This window comes from Tachypleus tridentatus, chromosome 6, assembly GCF_004210375.1.
Source record: "Tachypleus tridentatus isolate NWPU-2018 chromosome 6, ASM421037v1, whole genome shotgun sequence".
NCBI classification, from domain to species: Eukaryota; Metazoa; Arthropoda; class Merostomata; order Xiphosura; family Limulidae; genus Tachypleus; species Tachypleus tridentatus.
This window is the reverse complement of record NC_134830.1, coordinates 86,337,867-86,358,992: the sequence shown is the minus strand read 5'-3', so window position 1 is coordinate 86,358,992 and position 21,126 is coordinate 86,337,867. Positions and strand designations below refer to the sequence as shown.

At 33.0% G+C, this 21,126-nt stretch overlaps 1 protein-coding gene across 1 annotated transcript in view; it reads left to right on the top strand.

Moving 5' to 3' along the window:
• LOC143252956 (protein CLP1 homolog) overlaps positions 1-15,925 on the top strand; it is a 153,776-nt gene extending 137,851 nt beyond the window's left edge. Inside the window, exon 14 of the mRNA XM_076505905.1 lies at positions 15,790-15,925. The gene's annotated coding sequence lies outside the window, so the exon portion shown is untranslated. The remainder of the gene's footprint in view (positions 1-15,789) is intronic.
• The last annotated feature ends 5,201 nt before the right edge of the window (positions 15,926-21,126 follow it).

The following is a 21,126-nucleotide window of genomic DNA, read 5'->3' as shown; positions in this document are numbered from 1 at the left end:
ATGGTACATATCTTAGATATGGTTTAAACAGTTGATCAAGTAATCAGGAAATGGTTTCTGTTGCAGAGTCATGCGCTGACACCATGGGTGTTAAAATCTGACCGATAGGTGATTTTGATTATCTTCTTGGTGATCTGTATCTTATATTGGGTGTTGTTTCGTAAAGAATAGACAAACGTTTTTGGGACAAGGTAAGATATTTCACTTTTGTTTTCTTATTGTCGACTTTATTAAGGTGTTTGTTTTTTCTTAAGTTCCATGATGTTTTCTCCAGCAGACGCTATACATAAATTTTTCAAGTAATTTTAAAATTTCTATACGAATGTTGTCTGTAAGTTTTCTGCTTAAAGCAAAGTTTGAATCTTTCGCCAGAAGTGACATAACATTGAGTTGAAGTTTATATCGTTTCTATTGTGACTAATTTTTATTGAAGTTTATATCGTTTCTATTCTGACTGATTTTTGGAACATTTATGTGTCTTTTCGTAACAGTGGTTTTGCTTTTAAGTGCTAGTAGTGTTAATTTCCTCAAACTGGATCTTTGACGAGATGAATTTAAGTCAGTTTTTGAATTGTCGGTTTGTTATTTTTTTTGCTTATCAATAAGTTATTTTCCATTAATTTCTGGTGATGTTGTTTCTTTGATAATTTGAATGTATGACATCTCGTAGAACGGTTTTAAGGAAAAGGTTTTGTTTGTTTGTTTTTAATTTCGCACAAAGCTACTCGAGGGCTATCTGTACTAGCTGTCTTTAATTTACCAGTGTAAGACTAGAGGTAAGGTAGCTAGTCATCACCAACTCTTGAGCTACTCTTTTACCAACGAATAGTGGGATTGCCCGTCACATTATAACGCCCCCACGGCTGAAAGGGCGAGCATGTTTAGCGCGACAGGAATGCGAAACCGCGACCCTCAGATTACGAGTCGCACGCCTTAACACGCTTGGCCATGCCGGGCCTAAGGAAAAGGTGCTGATTACTCACTGTTTGGGATTTTATGAAGGCAGGCTGGTGGTCAGATGAGACGATGAAATTCCCCTTGTTATAATGTTACTTTTTCGATGCTACTATAGAAAGTCTATTTATTTTTCAGTCCTGACCAGTTTGCTTGTATGTACGAGGTTTGCTGCTGTAGCACTATGGCGTTTTCGGTCTATATTAGAATTTTGTTATTGCGTTTTAAAATTTGTAGTGTATACTAAAGGAATTTACACATTTTCATAAAAGTTAAGAAAAACGACCTTTACACCCCACACAGATATAAAATAATATACTTTTATATAAGCCAACGTTGTTTCATCTTTGCGACTTTATATAACGTATAACTCCTCGATATTAGAATATTTGTTAAATTATAAACATTCTTGTAATTTTCTATTTCTGGAGTATGTCGTAACGTGCGTCTAACAATGTATAAAATATTGTTAGTGTACTAATATTATAGTATAGTTATAATACAATTTATATAGCTATACAAACACGAGATATATTACTTTAAAATATATGCATAAAAATAAAATAAAGATAATCATAATATGTTTTATGATTAAGTGAAAAAAACAGAAACTGTAAATAGAAACTGCTAAAAAACAATTATAAGTGGAAAGGATACAATGCTTACTAGCAGTATTGAAAACAAATTGCTAAACTAGGATGCCATATCCTTGCTCACAATAGAATGGACATTGTTTAGGCAAATAGATCATAAACATACGATTAGAGATTTTGCTTTCGCTAAAAAAAAGGAGAAAACGATTTTAAGGTGATGTTGTACAATAAAAATATTTTTATGTGCATAATTCTTTCTTATAATAATTATTATAATTGTTAAATTTTAATAGTTAGATGCATCATATTGTAATTTACTCTGAATACTTATCTCTTATTTTATAATTAACTTAATATGTATTAATTATAATATTAATATTATTAATATTAGTTAATTAATGTGGAGAAGAAAGTTAGTACATTGAATATTCAGTTGTACTGTGCAGAAAAGCAGAAAACAGAGTTAACATAATAAATGTACTACAGATAGTAACACTTTTTGGGTTTCTAGTCACAGTAGTTTTCTTTCGTTTTATACATGATTTATCTCTACAGTTCGATTTTAAAAACTGCATATTTTTGTTGTTACATGTTATCCCAGAAGAGGATCGGAGTTTGTAACCACGTATGAAATTATACACACTTTTTGTGTTGTTTTGCAACTTGACTTCAAATGTATTCAGGCTGTCATTTGTCATTCAACTGAAGATTCAGCCATTTTTTCAGATTCAAATAATTCACCAAATTGCATGGAAACTTTGGGCCCTTAGCTGATATCATACTTAAGAAATTGAGATAAATATATAGAAGATGTTTCAGACTATTTAACTACATTTCCATAGACTATTTATTTGCCTGACTGTTGGATATACAAAACTGTTATTATTTACTTTCTGAGTTAATATTTAATGAATGCTTAGTTTTTATACCAAGAGAGTTAAAAAAGTCAATTATTTTAAATGAAACTGTTATAACAAGTTTGGTTACATGCTTATCTTGTTTATAATTAAGCATAAAGCAACAGAAAGGGCTACCTGAGCTCTGACCACCACGGGTATCGAAACCCGGTTTTTAGCGTTGTAAGTCCCCAGACATACTGCAGTGCCACTGTGGGGCACGTGCTTAAGATGAGGAATACAGCGTAGAAATGAGTAGATAATGCAAATGGCATTTAAATAGTGAATGAACTCTTAATGTAAGTATTCAAAAGTAGAAAAGGCAGGCAAATGAGAGAGCAAAGTTACCTTAAGTTCATTGGTAAACTACTGTTGTTATATTCCTCCATTGTTAAAAAGGAAAACATAAGAAATTCAAAATTACTTGTTTAGAGCAGTGAAACAAACATGGATAAATAAAAATTGAACAACAAGGTTCCATTGGACAACGAGATGATTAAACTATAGAAATTCCCTCTAAGGATGATTAAATAATAGTTGACACAGATGTCACAGTGTAGGCATTGACAAAACTTCACCATAAATATAATCAGCTGAGCCAAAAATCACGTAAATAAAAAGTCAGTGAGCATTAGAAATTCTGAAAAAAATACTACAGTCTACGACCATTCTTTGGAATCAGTGGTTCCATGCTAGAAAACAACAGATACAAGATTCTACAACTAGAAAATCCAGACATGTTAGTTTGATGTGCAATTGTATATACGCAATAAAGTATGAAATAAGATGAATCAAATATTAAAGAGATATTTTACATCAAATGCCCTTGAAATATTTGAGACGTTTAACAGAAGTTCAGAATATTTATCAGAAGAGTAATAAATTAATTAAAACTGTAGATACCTTTTCAGTATAACCTACTATAATCATATTAGGGGTCTGGCTAACTAATGTTTGTTTATTTGTTTCTGATTTTTGCGCAAAGCTACCAGAGGGCTGTCTGAGCTATCCGTCCCTAATTTAGTAGTGTAAAACTAGAGAGAAGGCATCACCACCCACACCAACTCTTGGACTACTTTTTTACCAATTAATAGTGTAATTGACTGTGACACTATAACGATCACACAGCAGAAAGGGCGAGCATGTTTGGTGTGACGGGGATTTGAACCTGTGACCCTCAGATTACAAGTGGAGCACCCCTAACCGTCTAGCCATGCCGGGCTGGTTAATTATTGAATGAATATTAGTTATAAAATTCTTATTAATGGTAGTGTAGTAAACATTTTCATTGTCAATTTAGATTTCATTCCTTTAATTCGTAACTTCTCCGCTTGTACAATTATAAGTCTACGATTTATAACGCTAAAATCAGGGGTTCCATTCCCCTGGGTGGGCTCAACAGATAGCCTAATGTGGCTTTACTGTAAGAAAACACACATCTTTAATTCGTATTCTCATTACCCCCCTTTTTTTGGTCTTATTTTTTCTTCACACCCAAGGTGTTTTTGATTAGACAAACTTACATCTTTAAAGTAGCTAAAACTAAACAATCTTCAACCAGTCGTATACAGAATGTTGAAGAAGAGAATACATTGTGGATAAACTATTATTTGAAAAATCCTGCTTAAAATAGCGAACCGCTGCATTGATTGTTAGCACATCTGCCATTTACACCTAGGACTTTAGAGAATGTGAAATAGAGATGGGTAAGCGTTTGGACACGACTTTATCCTCTATGTTACCCGCGGAGCTTCTAGTCTTCCCTGTGAGCTATAAGGATAAGCTAGCTGTAATTTATTCAAATATCTGCGTTTATTTTATTTTGATGCATGTGGCATATATTGTTAAATGTGTATTGCGCAACTTCTGTTTCTCTAAATTGGTAGAACGTAAGAATCAACAATGTGATTGCTAGTATTGTTGTCAATTGAACTTTCTAGAACCTCGCTTAAATGTTTATAAATCGACGTGCAAAAATGTAGTAAAAATATTATTGGTCATTTTCCCACCTTCCAAGACAAATAACGAAAGAGGGAAGTGTAACAAATGAACAGGTTCATGGGAATAAAAACTGGCAAGGGAAAATAAAAATATCTATACAAGCCAGTATTGAAGAGAGAAAGATCATGATGTGAGATCATACACTCCACAGAGCAGCCCCCTCCATCAATATTAGCATCATCTCAGAGTGGGTTATGTCTGTTAACATTTCCTGGGAAAGAGCAGGGAGAAGGCAACTGCTCAACAAGACTACTGTGGTCCTGGGACAAAGTTAAGGTACTAAAGTGTTATGATATGACCAATAAAGACACAGATGACAAGAGTCTACAATTACACATGGATGAGGAGCATATGCGATTATTAATAGATTTTAGGAACGTCTTTTGTAAGGAGATCTATAGAAGATAATAAGAATCAATCAAGGCCTTGATATTACCCAAACTGGAATGTAAATCTCGACAGTTATTATTGTACCAGAGTAAATATTATTACTTACAAGAAATAGAAAATCTAAAGTTTGAGCTACATTTTTAAATTACATCTATGTATCCCGCCCCGTTAAGGTGAGTTAAGTTCTATTAAGTGAATGTGGTTTAAGTAAATGAGTTTAAGGGCAAATAACAGTCCTACAGTCCAGGGCCTATAGAGAGGGAGCCAAGTATTCACTTATTTCAGTGTTTGGAACGGAGATTGAAGTAGATGTTGAACTGACTACCAGTCTATTCATGGAAGACAAAAGATATTTGACAATGGAAGAGAAAGACTACGTTGGAGGAATGGAGAGGTGTGTCTGTACTTCCACTGTGAAAGTGGAGCATAATGCAGCAGCATAGATCTATTTTGGAATAGAAGTTACCTTTTTAATGTCTCTCTCCCCAGTGCACTTTTTACCTTGTACACACAATGTTTTCTCTGTTAAACCACGATAGCTGGCCCCAGTTTCATTTATATTGCAGATGATTTAGGTGCATATTCCCCTATAATAGCAGGCTATATGGTATTCCATTCATCAAATGACATCGACTTCGCCACGTTCACCACTGATTGTGAATTATGAAATGTTATCTCTGGTTTTGAATTTAGTGATGATGCTTTAAAGTTAAAATTACCAAACATAGTGACTATTACAAATGCATTTTCTTGCAATGTTGGTCCGGAAACTGGAATTTTCATACATGAGCTTTTTTATACCGAGACCATAATGAATAAAAGCATTTTCGTGAAGACAACTGAATCTATTCAAACACTAACTGGCCCGGTATGGCTAAGTGGTTAAGGCGCTCGACCCGTGATCTGAGGGTCGCGGGTTCAAATCCCTGTCTCACCAAACATGTTTCAACCGTGAGGGCGTTATAAAGTTAGGATTAATCCCACTATTCGTTGGTAAAAGAGTTAGCGCTGGGCGGTGATGACTAGCTGCCTTCCTTCTTTTCTTACATTGCTAAATTAGGGACGCTTAGTACAGATAGCCCTCGTGTAGCTTTTCGCGAAATTCAAAAACAAGCAAACAATTAAACACTATCATATATTCAGCCTTATGTTTCGAAATTTGTGTTTTGTGGATATTGAACTCTTCAACTAATTTGTGCTGGCTTTTATAACTGAAATTATTTATTTAAGTAACTTAGATTTTATAGCTCAACACGATTAAATATGTATATGTAAAAACGGCTGGTTTGGGTTGAGAAAATTTTTATGTAGAGGAGCGAACAACGTTTCGACCTTCTTCGGTCATCGTCAGGTTCAAAAAGAAAGAAAATATTAACTGACCGATATCTGACCACATGTTTGAAGGGGTTGTATAATTGAGTGTAGAGGGCGTGCTTAGATGTTTGATTATATTTATTAATATAGGTATAAAGGTGTTCCTTTGTATTGGTTTATTTTTGGCTTGAGTTGTTGTATAAGTAAGGCTTCTTTAATTTTGCGTTTGTTTATGTTTGTTTCTTTATTTAGTATTTGAGTGTTTTCTATGGTTATGTTATGTTTATTTGATTTAAAGTGTTCGAAAACGTGTGAAGGTGACTTTTTGTGTTTTTCAAATGTGGTTACCATTTTTCTACTTGTTTCTTCAAATTGAAGTTGTGGCAGTTATCACATTGTATTTTATAAATAATGTTGGTGTTTGTCAGTGTAGTTTTTTATAGTATAGACTTTAGTTTTGTGTCTGGTTTTTGAATAAATTTGGTATTAACTGGAATGTCATATTTTGTTACTAGTTTTGCCAAATGTTGGTTATTTTTCTGCTGATGTTGGGAATATATGATATGCAGCAGTATATAGTTTCGTGATTTTTTTAAGTCGTGGGATATATCTACTTTTGTTAGTTGATTTTGCTTTTTGTCTCGGTGTGTGCGTATAATGTTTTCTATGGTTTGTGGAGGAAACTTATAGATGTTGATGAAGTATTGTTTTATTTTGTCTAATTCGTCGTTAACAGGGCCCATAAGCAGTATAATATCACAAACATAGAAAAACGAAGTAGTCATTGATCAGATGTTGGACATGCCCACTTGTGTTTGTTTGTTTTTTGAATTTCGGGCAAAGCTACAAGAGGGCTAACTGCGATAGCCGTCCCTAATTGAATAGTGTAAGGCTAGAGGGAAGGCAACCAGTCATTACCCCCCACCGCCAACTCTTGGGCTACTCTTTTACCAACGAATAGTATGATTAACCGTGACATTATAACGCCTCCACGGATAAAAGGGCGACCATATTTGGTGTGATGTGGATTCGAATCTGTGACCCTTGGATTACGAGCCGAATGCCTTAACCCACCTGGCTATGCCGGGCTATACCACCATGTCCATTCCTACCTCGTTTCATCACTAATTTGGTGTCTCCATTTCTACAACTTCAATGTTTAAAATTTGTCCTCTCCACTTTTTTCATGGTCTTATGCATCATTCACTCATTTGTGTTGCTATTCTGTGTATATATATCATTAGTATGAGTGTACATCATAATGTTATGCTATATGCAATTAATGGTGGGCGTTTGTGTCCTGTTCACTTATGTGTGTACACATTGTGAATGGTCATATGTACTGTACATGTGATGGCACACACTCTATAATGTACAATGCCAATTAGGTGATGTAGTGTGAGCTGTGATTGTGTGCATATACTAAGGGTAAATAAAGAAGTTAATTCATTTAATTAACTATTTTACGCTAGCGATATCATGTGTTATTCTATTTGGATGCTTATAACTATGGTAAGTCTGTTACATATCTAGATGCGTTCAACAATGTCAGTCAGTGAGTTTGAGAAATTTGTGGCTTTATGAATTTTTGTATCTGCTCTATTTATTTCTCTAGTGGTTTCTATGACTTGTACTTTTGTATGTGGTTTCTTTATCACCGAAAAGTGTCTCTTAAATACTTTGAAGATTTATTATTTGGTTGTTACAGGTGTTGTTACGATAAATAAAAAAATGTTTGTTTTGAAGCATCAAACGTTTAAGTGCCCTTGCCTTAGTTAGTCTCTCTACTATTAAAACATTTAAAACCTATATATATTATGAGATGGAGATATTTATCGTATTGACAAAGTTATGAACGGATGTTTACAGCAATGCGAGAAGAATAACAGAACACTGATGTGAATTTATATTGTTCAATGCTTTAAACAACTGTTCTATCTTTTATTGGCATCTAAAACAAACCTTCTTCTTTGTTTGATTTTAATCACAAAGTTATACAATGGGCTGATAATATGCTCTATTCTCATACTTACAAGTATTAGAAACTTATCAGGTATCTTGGAACGTTTGTGCAATATTTTGAATAGAATGTAGAAACTGCGATTATGAATCTGTATGTTTAGAGCAAGTTAAATTACCAATTGTAAATCAAATTGCAAACTACGTATGGTCACATTGTACGTTACAAATTTATGGATTTTGTGATTTTTTTTTATATCTGCTTCACTAGTTTCTCAAGTGGGTTCATTGACTTGTACTTTTGTATGTGGTTTGTTTATCGACTGGATTATTTGTCAGACATGTCCTCCATGTTCAATAAGTAAGAATACTAAAAGCTACTTGATGAACATTTTTATACATTGTATTACAGACACGGTGTTCGTTGACGAGGGAAACAGATTCAATTCTAAACAATGACTTAAATTGTAAATTATTCAAACAAACAATTCACAGGATAACTCCTCCAGAAATAAAGTTGCAATGGAACAAAATGTATCTCAACTATATTTTGACATTGTTTGTTTTTAAGAGTGTGATGCATTGAAAATTTACCGCTTTAGGAAAGGGTATGCAACAGGCCTTTACGACACAAAATATTTATACACTTACATCATAAAGATGTGTTCAGATCGAGGCTTTAGAATGTTCAAGACAGAGATATAGCTTGTTTTCAATGTCATTGGAAAACAAAGGAATATGGCTGTAGTTGGGGCACGAAGGTCATTTAGAAATATAACTTTAACAAGTCTGTTCTAACCATTGTACACAAAGTGCGATGTCTTTATAACAACTTACGAACACAAAATTCAATGATAAAAGCAGTCTACTTGCTCTATGCAACAGTGCGTAACATATTCAGAAAGGATCTTTGTGTAGAACACAAAATTCAATGACAAAAGCAGTCTACTTGCTCTGTGCAACAGTACGTAACATATTCAGAAAGGATCTTTGTGTAGAACACAAAATTCAATGACAAAAGCAGTCTACTTGCTCTATGCAACAGTACGTAACATATTCAGAAAGGATCTTTGTGTAGAACACAAAATTCAATGACAAAAGCAGTCTACTTGCTCTGTGCAACAGTACGTAACATATTCAGAAAGGATCTTTGTGTAGAACACAAAATTCAATGACAAAAGCAGTCTACTTGCTCTGTGCAACAGTACGTAACATATTCAGAAAGGATCTTTGTGTTGAACACAAAATTCAATGACAAAAGCAGTCTACTTGCTCTGTGCAACAGTACGTAACATATTCAGAAAGGATCTTTGTGTAGAACACAAAATTCAATGACAAAAGCAGTCTACTTGCTCTATGCAACAGTACGTAACATATTCAGAAAGGATCTTTGTGTAGAACACAAAATTCAATGACAAAAGCAGTCTACTTGCTCTGTGCAACAGTACGTAACATATTCAGAAAGGATCTTTGTGTAGAACACAAAATTCAATGACAAAAGCAGTCTACTTGCTCTGTGCAACAGTACGTAACATATTCAGAAAGGATCTTTGTGTTGAACACAAAATTCAATGACAAAAGCAGTCTACTTGCTCTATGCAACAGTACGTAACATATTCAGAAAGGATCTTTGTGTAGAACACAAAATTCAATGACAAAAGCAGTCTACTTGCTCTGTGCAACAGTACGTAACATATTCAGAAAGGATCTTTGTGTAGAAACCGACGTAAGTGTGGTGTACAAAAGTTGTTTCTCCATGACATATACGCTGGACTATCGCATACCTCAAAACAATTAGAGAGTGAAATAGTTATTCCATCATAAACATACAAGTGAAATCTCTGTTCAAACGGGAAACTGTCGTATCTGCACTAGAATGATCATGAGAAGTGGAGGTGGATGGGTGGGAATGGTGTACTTGGGACTTGATAGCCTTTTGTAATAGAAGACTACGCTTTAAGGTTATTGTGAAGGTAGACGGTCTACTGACTGACTGAGTGATACGAGTGGTTAGAGCAGATGACCCTGTCCAGGCGGCTATCGACCACCTTTCGGGGAAATAAACATATCAGAGCTAACTAAGCTTTAACGTAATCATAATATTTCATATGACTAGAAAATATAGTGAAGATTTTCTAGATGTATTTTCGCAGGATTTCCTAAAGTCTTTTGTTTGAAGAATAACAATATTTTTTGGTTTTATATATTTAAAAACGGCTGGTATGGATAGAGAAAGCTCTAGGTTGAGGAGCGAACAACGTTTCGACCTTCTTCGGTCATCGTCAGGTTCACAAAGAAAGAAAGTGGTAACTAACCGACAGCTGACCACATGCTTAATTATTTGGTTTTGTAGCCTATACGTTATGCTATACTGAAGCCTAGAAAGCGCATAATTCTTTTCGTGATTTATGATATGTGCATGTTTTACTGTCGAAGTCACGGTAGTACAAATTGCGTCACTAAAATGTTTTCTGACAAGTAACATGCACTACCTCTTCAGGCGGCCTTGGGCCCCATTTCGGGGTTATAAAAATATATACATATACACGAGTGCTGCAAATGCAAACTTACATTTTTTCTTTATACGTGAAGATGAAGTGTCTAAACAACAGATTTAAGCTACTTTTACTCCCCAGTGTTACATGTAATTATTTATAGTAGCTTTTAAAATATATTGCCAAGCTGGTGAATAAGGAAAGAAAGGTATGCATGATGGCTTCCTACAATAAATAAATAAAGGAAATGGACGGGTATTAAATATATTAAACACGTATATCTTTTATACAAAAACTATAGCCCTGTAGCCTTATCGATTCCCTATGATAAACTTCTAAAAGATTATAATACTTTCTTGAACTAACATTAACATATATATATACACGTAAAACCAAGAACTCTGACCAATTTAGAGTATTTGTAATGAAAGAAAATGTTGAAATCTATAACAATTCAGTTTTCAAAACTTAATTTTTAAACAAAGTGAAGGTAATCAACCAGTTTTATTATTTCAGTATGAAATTTAAGGCCGTGGTAAAGAGGTGTAAATACTAATTTCTTTTGTAGTGTTAAGTTTTACAAATCCCCAGTGGCACAGCCGTATGTCTGCGAATTCACAGAAAGCTTGTTTCGATACTCGAGGTATGCAAATTACAGATAACACTTTTGTAGCTTTGTGCTTAATTACAAACAAACAAATGAATTTCGCATAAAACCACTCTAGGGCTATCTGCGCTAGTTGTCACTAATTTAGCAGAGAAAGATTAGAGGAAAATCAGTTAGACAACGCCACCACCTGCGTTACTCTTTTGCCAACGAACAGTGAGATTGACAGTCACATTCACGGCCAAAAGGTTGAGCATTTTTGGTGGAATGGAGATTCGAATCCGCCACCCTCTGATTGCGAGCAGAGCTGTTACAGCGGTAAGTCTAAGGAGTTAAAACGCTGAAATCAGGGGTTCGATTGCCATCGGTGGACACAGCAAATAACTCGATGTGGCTTTGCTATAAGAAAACACACATACATACTCTTTTTTTTTTTTTAATAAAATAATCTCATTATATGAAATGATAAGACTCAAAATTCAGTTCATTATCATTGTGTTTAAACTACTTTGTAAGACTAATAAGCCCATTGGAATTTTTATGATACTGACCTTATTTTCCCGGAATTTATTTTTAATGATAGAGGAAATCTTTATCAAGAATCGTAACATCGTATAGTGTCTCACCTGTGATTAAATTTATATTATAATTGCTGAGTTGTAATAATTAAGCTCAGGAAGCAAAATAGTTTTTGAACAAAGTTCGATATAATCAATCTTCTAAAATTGATGGGCTTCAGTACTTTTTAGCGAACTTATTCAGAAGCCTCGTAACTAAGGTTACATTACTAACTGAAATAAGCATGTATATTAATTTATCCTAAGATATTGTTCATACTTTTTATTATCAAATGAAAAGTGTAGCTTCTGTACATGAAAGTTTATAAACAAAAAGGAATGGGAAGTTGTATTTTGTAGTATACAAACTTTCTGTGGTTCGGCGTATGAAGGTGAGGTTCTAGTGTGTTTTTAAATAAAAATAACAGGTAATAAATGATTATCGAAAGCATTATTTAAAGATATGCGATAAGTAAAAGTACCGAATTTTAAAGATACTTGCCTTTTTTTGTACTCTTTAGAATAATAGAGAGTTGTCGTTGTGAATTAAGCACAAAGCTATACAATAGGCTCTCTTTGCTCTGCCCACTACGGGTATCGAAACCCGGATTTTAGCGTTGTAAGTCATACGTAAGTCTTTGATATTATTAAATAAAAAAGTTAACTTCAATTATTTTAAAATGAATTATGAAAACTTGATTAAATGTACTCATTATTCATTAATTTAGAGTAACACTCATTAATTTATAAGATCTGTTTCAACCATTTGTATTTAATTTGAGATTTTTATTGTAGTTTTGATTTTTTTGAATTTAAATATCTACGTACCGTTTATTAATTTCATTAATTACATTTTACTTTTACATTTTTTTAAATTTTAGTCATGAACTAGCACCAATTCTTCCGTATCGTGAATCGTCAACATAGTGAAAATGACCAGGAGAGATCATGCTTTACAACGAAGTTTAAAATACAGTAAAACCTGTATAAGCCGGAAACTGCATAGGGCGGAAACCTGTACGAGCCGGAAATATAAAAATTTTACAGCATTATCTTAAGATTTCTCTTATAAAAGGCCCTCTATTTGGCGAAACCTGCGTAACGCGAACGGAAAATTTTCTTTCATCTACCTTATCTATCAACAAGAGTGATTATAACCTGAGTAAGGCGGAATAAATGTTTTGGATTAAATATTAATTTTTATTTAATTAATAATTTCTTTAAATATTAATAAATTCTCTGACATTTTGTTACAGTAAGTATTGGTAAAATATATTCTGTTCTTTTTTCTGCCGTCATTATTCGAAAGAACGATTGACTGTACGTTTGGTCGCATTTGCTGGTGGCAAACTAAAGAAACCACGGGTAATAGGTAAAAGTGAAAATCTGCGCTGTTTTAAAAATTTAAGGAAGAATCTACTTCCTGTGGAATGGAAAGCGAATAATAAAACGCGGATGACAAGTGCTATATTCGAGCAATTTGTGAGCAAATTAAACAAAAGAATGGAACAAGAAAATAGAAATATTCTAGTTTTTCTAGATAATGCAACTTTTCACCCAAAAGTTCAACTTTCAAATGTTTGTTTAGTCTTTCTACCTCTATGTACAACATCAGTTCTACAGCCACTAGATAATGGAATTATACAGTGTATAAAATTGAAATACAGAAAACTGATGCTTCAGCAAGTTGTTGCAAACATGGAGGACTGTAAGAGAGCATCTGAAATTACCATGAAAATTGACGAGTTAGACGTAATTGCATTTTTAAGTCATTCAATCAAATGCGTAATAAAGTGCTTTCGAAACTGTGGATTTATTCTTGATAATGGCGGAGATTGTGGAGAAGTTGTTTGTTATGATGATTCTAGTGAAATCCAAACTCTGATTGAGAAGATTGATGCAGATAATTCTGTGAACGCGGAAAGTTTTGTGAACGTTGACAAGAATGTTTTAACAGAAACTGATGAAATTGATTTAAAAATTATAAAAGAATCGCAAGATGGTAACAGTGTGATATATTCAGAAGATGAACAAAATGGAAAATAGAAATTCCTACTCATTGCAAGTGTTAAGTTATATTAACGCTATAAAATTGTATGCAGAAATGAAGGGGAAAAATGAACTTCATGAAAAGGCCGTAGAATTGGCATTATCTTTTAACCGCATGAGAAAGCCCATTAAAATCGAAACAGTTGACATTGTACACTTTACTCAAGTAAATTTGATTAAGATTTTGTGTACTTATCTATATTTTGAATGTCTATTTTTGTTCTTAGCCTAATAAATATAGCATAAACAGTATAATAACTTTACTCACAAACGTCTTACTTCACTTGAGTCAAACAAGTATAACGTTCTGCTCAAAAAGTATATATAGTTGAGGAAATGCATGTTGACTGTCTTAGCCGGAATTTCTGCTTAAGCCAGAAATTTTACTCAGTCCCGTGCGATTCCGCCTTAGGCAAGTTTTACTGTGTAAAAAAATTGTCTTCATTCATAATGCTAAGAAAACAACGCTGGCCATAACATAATGATGATAAAATTGACTGTGTTGCATTAAATTTTAATACAGAATGGAAAAAAGACTCAGCAGAAAATAGATTCTCGTTCTTACTCTTGAAGCGACCAGACGTATCTTTACTTTGATCTCAGAAAACATTTAGCGATCGTTACTAAACTCTATTTGGCATCAATCTAACAGAAATAAGCTACTATTCAATTGGAAAGTTGTAATGGCACACAGGTAACCTGCTAAGAGTGTATAGAAGCGAAAAACAAGAAATTTTCAACATTCTTCAACTTAAAATAACTCAAGTCTGTAAAAAAAAACAAAAAACATTTTATAGAAATCGAACAACCGGAAACAAATAACAACCGTGGTGTTAAAATAACAAAATTAAAGATGAATAAGAAGAGTAACACCACCGAGTCTTAAAGTTCAACTCTTTCTTCCTCAAGCCGCTTATACTGTAAGTATTGTGGATGGCAATATTTGTAATGACAATACCAACCGAGAGTTAAGCCTTAATCTCGACTTTAAATAACCTGAACTTTATAGTAGCTAAGAAAGAACTATAAACAATAACAAGAAAAATAAAAATGTTTTGGAGATCTACAGAAAGCCATAGTTCTTTAGATCTAAATAATAGTAACCGAGAAATACAAACATGCTGTGGCACTAACAGAAACACTGAAAAAGATTTTTAGAAAAATTGCAAAAACTAGCACAAATCTATTTAGGGACGGCTAGCGCAGATAGCCCTTGAGTAACTTTGCGTGAAACTTAAAACAATCAAACAAAACTTACGTTGCAATAGCATTATAAACAACCATGTAACAATTTCCTATAACAACCAAATTAAACCTTTTCTGAAGACAAACAAAGAAACACAACAACATAAAAAGTGAACAAACAAACAACTAGAAAATATACCGCAATCTGAGATATCAAAACAATCAAAATGACTAATAATAACACATAAAATAATCAAATAACATAAGCAGAAAAAAACACCTTATTTGAGCTCATCAGTGAATTTAGAAAACCACATAACCACTAATATTTGACTACATTGTTCATCTTATAGGTAAAGTTTGTTTGTTTTTCTTATAACAAAGCCACAGGAGGCTATCTGCTGAGCCCAACTCGTGTTGATATTTCGCTTAACAATTCAGAGTCCAATCGACATATTAATATCCAAGGTGTTCTTGCTTCCAAGAGGCACAAGTTTGAGGACATTTTATTAAGATAAACATTAATATTCTATTTGTTATTGAAATTATGTCTAATCATTCAAATATTCTTAATTGTTTTAATATACAAATCAACACTTTCGATTACACAGTGACTGAAGTAACAACATAAACCTAACAAATAATGATTGCATTACAGTAACAGGTATGTACTTCGCACCATCTAAGACTGTGAACTCATTAAATAAATTAAATGAACATAGCAAGAGACTGATTATAATAGAGGATCAGAATAGTAAAAATTAATGTGTCTGTGTTTTCTTATACCAGAGCCATATTGGGATATCTGCTGAGTCCACCGAAGTGGATCGAACGCCTGATCTTACGGTTGCAAATCCGAAGACTTACCGCTGTATCAGCAGGGGACAGTAAAATGAGAAATGTGAATGTAATAGCACAACGACTAATGTAATAAAATTATAGGAATTTTTATAAATAGTGACTGTGGCTATTTAATGATTTAACACTAACACAAGTGTGTTCTTATCACAATACCAATGATATATTCACATAAAATTAGTAATAAATGTTTACATTTTTAATGTTGGCTTGAATTTAGGCAGTGATCATTGACTTATACAATGTGTTTCTAGCTCGTACTACATTACTATATACCCATAACTAAATTATAATCTTAAAAAAAAAAAAAAAAAGCTAATTGCAAAGAATAAACCGAGGACATTGTAAACAACCATGTAACAATTTCTTATAACAACCAAATTAAACCTCTTGTGAAGACGAACAAAGAAACACAACTCATGGGTTAATTTTTGACTTAAAATTTACTAACGGATTCCATAACAAATAGAGCTGAAAGATCATCGATTATAGATGAATCATACCAAACAGTTAATGAATGTCTTACTAAAGCTGCAGATCAGACTATACCGAAAGAGAATCATTATATAACTCGCAATAGACAACAACCAAATGCATGAATAATAGTGATCCACAAATCAAAACATAGTTAAATATGCTAAGAAATAAAATATGAAAGCAAACAAAACAACTAAAACTTGGAAACCTAATGCAGTGAATGCATTTGTTTTGAGTCACTTTCCAATAATTGTTCCTTCAGCAAATTCAAAGAGCCATGCATTGAATGGCCAAACATCAACCCAAATGAACTAAATCCTGACAGCTCCTAAATCAGCTCAAGAAGAGCAAAAAAAAAACAAAAAAACTTCTTCATCCCAGTCCTTTTCATTGTCGAAACAGTAAGTTCACATTATATTTTTCAAAGCAGAAAACAATCTCTCAAGAGAATCTTGCGATTCTGTTTGGTATGCACCGGATTTTATCTGTTCAGCACTGAGCTAATAGACAACTTGTTGAAACAATCCCGACATAAAATTCTATCCCTGATCAGAATGAATTTCTTTGGGTAAGCCAACAAAGTAAAGAAATTAATCACAATTTCTGGGCTGAAATGCTTCTGAAAGGGATATATGTCTTGAGGGAATCGAGTGGATGCAAACATTAGCAAATACTGTTTCCTTATCGAGTTTTTAATAAAGATCCAATACTATTCCCAATCATACGACTGAAGTTGAGATAGGTTTTAAAGGAGTAAGGGAAATTTTTTTATTTTCTTATTCAACTAACTAGCAGGTATGATAACTTCTACAAAACTGAAAAACATCTTGCCTAATTTTTGGCTAAAAGAAATCTCTTATAATTTTGTTACATGACTTGTTGACACCCAAATGACCTCCTTTGAGGAGTTCATTGGCAACTTTCAGCATTTCATAATTATATGTTTTGGGAATAACTATAGCCCAGTCCTCCAAAGAAGACCAAGTTGATGGTCTCCATTTCCTCATAAGCACACAATTTTTGAAAAATAACAATTTGGAACATTCGCCAGTTTATCATTTAAAAGTGAATATTTAAATAACGAAGAGATGTGCAGATCATTTTCTTGCTCAGGGATCAGTTTACTTCTAGTAAACGGAACTTCACCAACTGAAACAGAGCCCTCACGTCCATCATTGTCACTCCCTGAAGAATTTTAAGAGAATCGTCAATTTTAGTGGATTGAACAGATTTGCTGATATGGTAGGAATTTATTTTTATGAAAAGTGGTTTTATATGATAAAATGTAATCATCAGAAAGGGCAGCCGCTTGTAGTGGTTCAACTTTTTTTTTATTATCGTGCTTGCAATGAGCTCGAAACTTTTGGTGATAAGCCTCTGATACTAACTTGTATGCTTTAAACATAGCTGTTTTAAATTTGCCATAATTCGTAAATTTGTACAACTTTCTAAAGAGAAAGAGCTCCATAAACTTCTTGTGCTTTACTAATTAAAACACTTTGTAATAATAATGACAATTTTTCGGAGGTCGATTCCATGGTTTGGGCAACTTTCTAAAAATGTTGAAAATATTTATCAACTTCATTTTCATTAAATGACTGTACTTTAACATAACGATTAAGTTCAAAGTTGTAATTTTGCCTTGATCGATCTTAGTTGAGTCTAATTTCCATTCCTTTAAGCCTAATTTTCTCTCTCGGGTTCGATTCGAGCTTTTTCAGTTTCGAGACATTTACGTTTTCTTTCAGCTTCGATACAGGCTCGTTCCTTCTCTTTTTCTGACTTACGAGCTTGTTCAAGTTTAATTTGTTTGAGTTTTAGCTGGATCTCTAAATCATCTTTTTCACTCAACCCTGATTGGCAAGCGAAGTCACTACACTATTTCCTTAATGCTTCCTCAGATAACAAATAACCATCGACAAGTATTGAAATAATACGGGTTTTAGTTCATTTTGCCTATTGATTTCTTAACTTCTAATCATGAAACTTTGGAAAGTTCGAGGAACTAACTTTTTATATTTTTTTAGTTATTCACTGGAGGGTGATTTAAAAAAAAATCTTGAAAATCAAACATAATCAAATATTATTAGCACTGATAAATATAAATTTAACAATATTTTACATTTTAATTTAGATCCAACATTCTCACTGATCCAGATGCAGGAGGAGCCCCCAATTTATCATGTTACATGGTATTATTTATCTCGGATGAGCCTCCAATTTATTATGTAATGTATTACGATTTTAAATTGCCAGAAATTGAGTTAAATTGTAACTTAAATTTAGAAACTAATTACATTTAGAGATGTATCAAATTTATGGTGTGTGTCAACAAAATTGATATACACACAATAATATAATTTACAATAACGGTTATTACATATAGTTATTATAAATAATGATTTATATAGAAAAGTTTGTAAATTTTGCCAACAATATCTATCCGGGCCTTTCTTGACATGTTATCGAGGGTTCACGACAAGTGAATTAATTATGAGTTGATATAGATACAATTTTCTAACTTTTTGCTGACTACACATGAGTTTTTCACCAGTACAGCTGTATTATGTCTTCGTGAAATTACTAACGTCCAATGTTAATCTGTTGAAGTTAAATGGTTTGTAACGTTCAAAATCTTTAAACGTTCCTAATCAAATATCTGTGGATTCCCTAGCAGTAAGTGTTAATTACAGTTACAGCTTCCGAAGTTTATAGCATACCAATTGTACCAAACCAACAATATTTCTTGTCTCTTTACACGCTGTATTGGTTAAGTATATAGCGTAAGGCGTGCTCCCAGAAATTTCAGTTTGCACAATAGTACTGACGATCACTAGTATTTACATACATACACATAGTACATTGTTGATTATTACACTCGAGAATCTGCTACAACTTTAGTGAATAGGCGGGAATTTCGCAATAAAGATTTAACAATATGAGTTATGCACATTTCTAAATATATACTGAACAGATATTAACTTAGATATTAAAATAAATATATAATAGTAAATCCATCACACCCTCAACACTTGATGGATGAGTTCCACGACATCGTTATTTGCTGCCACCATATTACATACAGTTTTATCAAATAGTAGAATAATATCAAAAATACAGAATTAAGATAAACGCTACAAATTCCAATATGGTATTATTTAAAAAAAAGGATAAAACACATAGTCACAAACCAGAAACGTACCTATGTGAAACTCTTCACAAATATTCAACGCATTCACAACAGGCTCCAATGATGCTCGTTCAAGTATTTTGATAAAAATATGTATAAAAATGATTTATTAACCTCCATACATCAGTATATCATACATGATGAGGATAGTTCTGAATATCTCACCACTCAATATGTATTTTCAGAAAAATTCCATCTGTGTCAGACAATAAAAATATCGCTTAGATTAAATTATTAAAAGTATATGTAAAATGGTATTTTATGTTAAATACACATTCGTTAATGTGATCAAATTTATATTTTAAGTTACAATTTGTCATTCGTACTGTTTGCGAGTGTATTACGACTAAGTGAAGAGTTTGTTTTTGAATTTTGCCCAAAGCTGTACGAGGATTATCTTGCTAGCCGGCCCTAATTTAGCAATATGAGACAAGAGCGAAGGAAGCTAGTCATCATCACCCACCGCCAACTCTTGGGCTACTTTTTTACTAACGAATAGTGGAATTGACCGTCACATATAACGCCCCCACGGCTGAAAAGGCGAACATGTTTCGTATGAGAGGGATTCGAACCTCAGATCATAAGTTGAGCGCCCTAACCACCTGGACATGCATGACCCATGTAAAGAGAAGTGACAAATTAACAATAAACGCTATAGTATGGTATTCATGGACATGATTCTAAGAATATTTTGTTTGTTTGTTTGTTTAGAATTAAGCACAAAGCCCTGCCTGCTACGGGTATCGAAACCCGCTTTCTAGGAGCGTGAGTCCTTAGATATACCGCTGTGTCACTGGGGGGGGATTTCTGAAAAGAAGAAAGAAGGATTAGTGCACATATTATATGTGTTCCAATATCTTAATATTAAGAACGTTAATCCAATACTACAAATACAAATATATAAAAGTGAAACCACATAATTTTAAAGTTTTATTATTATTACTGAATAAGTCATTTGGACATCACAAATTTTCAGAGAATTCTGCCTTTATAAAATCAGACATAGAATCTGTCTATATAAATTCTAAAATTTATTATGTATAAAAACTTCAAAAACAAGAAAGAAGGATTTCATGGAATATCTTATATTTAAGGTGCTAGATGCTCCTATAGAATTGCGAGTGGTGAACTTGTATTCTTATGGTTCAAACCCAACGGTTGACTTAGCAACGTTAGGTCATTGTAATTGTTTGCTATAAGAATTAAAAGCAACAAAGAAACCAAAAATCAGAACCATATATTTTCAGGTACGCACTAACGTATTAAAGTAAATGTATACGTTAAAGCTTGAAATAATTGGAATACAAGCAAAAGAGAATCCGGAAACAGTAAAGATGTTAAATAAGATTTTAAATTGTTTTATATTTGTGTTTTCTTCCCTAAACATTTTATGATAACTTAAGCAAGAGCTAACACACACACACATATAAACATGATCGTTAATAACCTGTTGAAATATGCTGATAAATATATATATATATTAAGTGCAATTGTAAAAATGTAAATTGGGTGTGTGAATTTACACATGTATTGTATAGTGCTGAAATAAGTAGAAAATAAGAAAATACTTTATGCGAGTCTTATGTAGAATTCACAATACT